Genomic DNA, 4,651 nt, shown 5'->3' with positions numbered 1-4,651 from the left:
AGCTTATTGCTTCCTTTACAAAAGTACCAGTGATCACAACAACATTGATTTCACTCAAAATGCTTTCTGTCTAATCATTTTCTGTTTTTATTTTAAATCAAGAATGATTAAGAAAGAAATCTGATCTCCAAAAAAGGGAAAAATACTAAAAAAAAACACCCCAGTTTTCTGCAGAGTGATGCACACACATACATAAAACACTAGTTTATATGAATCACGGTTCTATAAAAATACTTTTATTCTTAAAGCAATCTTTTAAAACAAACTCAATTCATTTTGCCTGTTGTTGAAAAAGAAAGGAATCATTTACAGAGACTTTAGATAATATGGATTTTACATTATGTTTAGAACAAGTTATGGATTTTTTAAAATATGGTATGAAGAAGATTCTTATTTAGGTTTTTAGATTTCAGGAAGTCCATTAATGTGAATGGGGAAAAATTACATCTTATTTTCACTAATCTAAATTAAATTTAACATTGCCTTAATCCATTTAAACATTCTGAGAAAGGGTTCATAGGCTTTGTCGGAATATTCTGACATGTTAATGTTTAAAAAAGAAAAAAAGTTAAGAACGCTTAGACTCAAGAATATACTGAAGCTAAGTTAAACCATCTCTGCAGAGTCAATTGTTAAATTTTCAGTTTGAGCATTTATATCTCGGAAATCTACAAATGCTATAAATCAGAGCTTGATTTATAACTCTCTTGATTATGAGTATAACTCACTTAAGAAAGTGATAGAGAAAAAATCATGCAAATGAAACTTAAAAGTGTGTCATAATCTTAGGGCCTCTCATGTCCCTTCCCTGTACTGTCTATAATTATGTGACAATGTTTTGCTTTAAGGTAAAATTCAGGGGAAATGTTTTGATAGTGTTTATTATTCTTTCAAAAGACAAATCTTTTGTTGTTTCATTTTGTGATATAGTGGAAGAGTACTGCATCAGAAGTCAAAAGACCTGACTTTCTGAGCCACATCTGATACTTTGCGAGATTTTGGATAAATCTTCCTTTTTAAATTTTACCATATATAAAATAAGGAGGTGGGGCTCAATGAAACTCTTAATATCTCTTCTTGCTCCAGTATTCCATGATTAAAATCTCAATATGGTTATCACCATCTTTGGCATGAAAATGTTATTGTGATTCGTGGGATTCATGTAATTCATGGGATCAACAATCGTATTTAAATCTTAAAATTATCTTTAAAGTTTGACCTTAGGGGCTTACCATAGTCTCTAGAATATAGAAGGTATTTAAAAATGTTTATTTATTGATTGGTTATTTGACAGATGAAGAGATGAGGCTTAGAGACATGATGTGATCTGCTAAAGATCACACAAGGAATGTATGGCAGAGATATGATTTGAGCCCAGGTCCTCCACCTCCCAATCCACAACTCTTTCCACTCCTACAATATTGATTCTAGAAAGAATAGAGAATAAAATGGTATCACTCATAGTGAATAAATCTACACTGGTGGATTAATAGGCATTCAAATTTTTGTTTGCATGAACTTATAAATGGTTGATTACAGGAAAGAAAGAAATATTCATAAAGCATCTGTAATCTGCCAGGCACTATCCTAAGTTCTTTACAAATATTACCTCATTTGAGCCTGAGAACAATTTTGAGTAGTAAGTGCTATTATTTCCATTTTTATGATTTATGAAAATGAGACAGACAGTGGTTAAGTGATTTCCTCAGAGTCATACAGGTAGGGAGCATCTGAGGCTGAATTTGAACATAGGTCTTCCTGCCTTCAGGACCAAGTATTTTATCTAGTGGCCCACCTAACCCCCTCAAGCAATCACATTGTCAAAGAGTCTTCAACAGAGAAAGCAAGCATGCACATATTCTTTCAGAATAGGTAAGGGTTAGGCAGTGGAATAGACAAAGAAAATTTCAGGGAACTAAGACAAGATGATGCAAATATCATTCTAGACTGTATGAGGTAAATATTCAGAAGTAAGGGAAACTAAAAACTGAATAGACAGAATATCAAGAATCAAGAACATGTCTCAGTATGCATAAGTTGGTATTCATAAGTCGGTTTGTGTTGAAGACATTTATTGTTTTACTACTAGTATTTTCTCTGTCCTTTGATTCGACTATATCATTACCAGATTTATGCAAAAAAGATATCTAAGACAGAAAAAAAAATGTTCCTTGTGTATAAAACATATTTATAAGTAATTATTTTTGTTGGCGAAAATGAAAAACTAAACAGATATGTGACAATTGGGGAATGGTTAAATAAGTTGTGGTATATCAATGTGTGGTTCTTTAAAAAATAAAGAAATAAATGGCTTTCAAAAAGACATTGAAAGACTTGTGGACTGATTGAGAGTAAAGTGAGAAAAACCAAAAATAAAAACCAATGTATACTGAAACATCAAGATGATAAAAATGAACAATTACCAGGTTAGTTATAAAGTGATGAAGATAGAAAGGAACAGAATGAGAATACTTTATATAGTAACAACACTATAATGAAACCCATCTTTGAATACTATAAGAACTATAATAAACAGTGGTAATCAATAATTCCAGAGCACCAATGAGTGTGTGTGCTTGTGTGTGGGGTGTGTGCATGTGTGTGTGTGTGTGTGTGTGTGTGTGTGTGTTTGCCATGGTAGGGATTTATTTTGCTTGATTATAATTATTTGTTACAATAAATTTATTTCTCCCAATTGAGGTAGGTTTAAGAGAGATACATGTTGCCATTACTTTTTTAAACAGAGAAGTGAAATTTAGTTGTAAAATTTTGCACCTACTTTCAGATGAGGTCACAGTATAATAAGTTTGCATAATTCCTTCATTTGATTACATTGCTCAAGAAATATGAGTAATTTATAAATGTTTGCAGCATAAAAAACACATTAGTAAAATTTTTTTTAAAAAGAAAGTGTAAGGACAAAAGGTACACTTAACAATTTTGAAAATCCTTGTTATTTTTGTCCTTTCCATTCAAAAGTGAGGGAAAACATTTTTTCTAGCCTGGTAAAGGTCAGTTACATCGTCAAGGGATCACCAGAGAGAGAATTTGCTTCTAATTCATAAGTGTCCTTCGACCAAAAGAATCCTTGCTAATTATTGAATTCAGTGGAAATGTTTAAAATTGCAAAAATCACTGGGAAATCCTTTTGAGAGTATTTTGTTTATGTATTATTTTAAATTTTTATATTACATTTATTCAAGAAATGAAATTAATGATGTGTTCCAACCTATGACAATGGGAAGATTTAAACGTGCAGTGCTAGAGAAAGAGTAAAAATGCCCTGTCAGATAAGTATCTGTGGTCTTCTGATTAGAAATTATAATTATACTAAACAATAATATTCCAAAATTCTACAAAATACTTATTACTTAGTTATTGAAAAGAACAATTTAATGGTAATCTTTTTTTGTTTGTTTGTTTGTTTGCTTGTTACTGTTTGATCACCAGGTAAAATGATTTCTAACTTCATTTGGTTAGGAACTCTAACTTTTAACTCATTCATTAATTTAAAAATTTTTTTATATTAAGTACCTTCTAAATGCAAGGCACAAACTGAGTATACAAAGTCAAACGTAAAATACATTAAGGAGCTTACATTCAACTGAAAGAAAGTTAAAGGAACACAGAAAAATAAGGCAAGACCATGGACATGCTGTATAAATGCAAAGTCATTTCAGGAGGGTGGAGGCTCCCATCTGCTGGTATCAAGAAATGCCTTATATAGAAAATGGCATTTTCCTCTGTGATTGCATGTTAAAATAGAAAGTGTTTGGAGAAGTAAATAGGAACAAAGTATTTAAAATAATAAAATAATTCAAACAAAGGACAACGACACAGAATCTTCTCTTTCTGTTTTAAACGAACATGCCATCATGTCTGGAGGCACTTCCAAATTTTGTGACACTCATCCAAATAGTTCCTCAATTAGCTACTTTCAATAGTATGACACCCCCACTCACACATCCCCTCCCCCTCCGCCACTATGAGTGGTTGAGTAACACCAGGTGAATAACCACCAAGGTGTTGATTAAAAAGGTTTACAAGTACAAGCAGTATTTGTCAGTTTGTAAGTCTGTTGGTAAAACAACCTTTTCCATGTTTGTACAGATCAAATAATGAAATTCATCAGTGAATTTTTTTGCAGATCCCTTAAAAGGAAACCATTTGGGTGATGGAATAATGCATGTAATATTTGAATTAAAAAAAAAAGACTAAGAAAAGACTAACACAATTATATCCTATTGTAGATAAATGTCTTGGTATACACAGACACTCAAGCAAGAGTACCATAGTGATGGGCTAAATGAGCTGGGGAAAATGAATATTGTCACTGTTTTAAATATAAATCCATGGCTGTTAAGAACAGAAATAATGTTTTATTAATAGAGGAAACATTAGAATATACACAAAATAGCTTTACAGCAACTTTAACCTTCAACTTGAACAAGCCAAGGTGGTTTATTAGGTGGGTGGATACTTCTGTCAAAAGAAAACTGCAGATAGTGAATCATTTGATTACCAACGCTGTCTGCCTTTTGTCACTTGGAAGAACTGTAGGACAAATTTGAAATAAAGTCATTACCAGAATCAGTCAAGGAGGTGATAACAGACAGCTACTGCTCTTCCCAGCAGTTGCTAAATCCAACAT

This window comes from Notamacropus eugenii, chromosome 5, assembly GCF_028372415.1.
Source record: "Notamacropus eugenii isolate mMacEug1 chromosome 5, mMacEug1.pri_v2, whole genome shotgun sequence".
Classification (NCBI taxonomy): domain Eukaryota; kingdom Metazoa; phylum Chordata; class Mammalia; order Diprotodontia; family Macropodidae; genus Notamacropus; species Notamacropus eugenii.
This window is presented reverse-complemented; position numbering follows the sequence as displayed.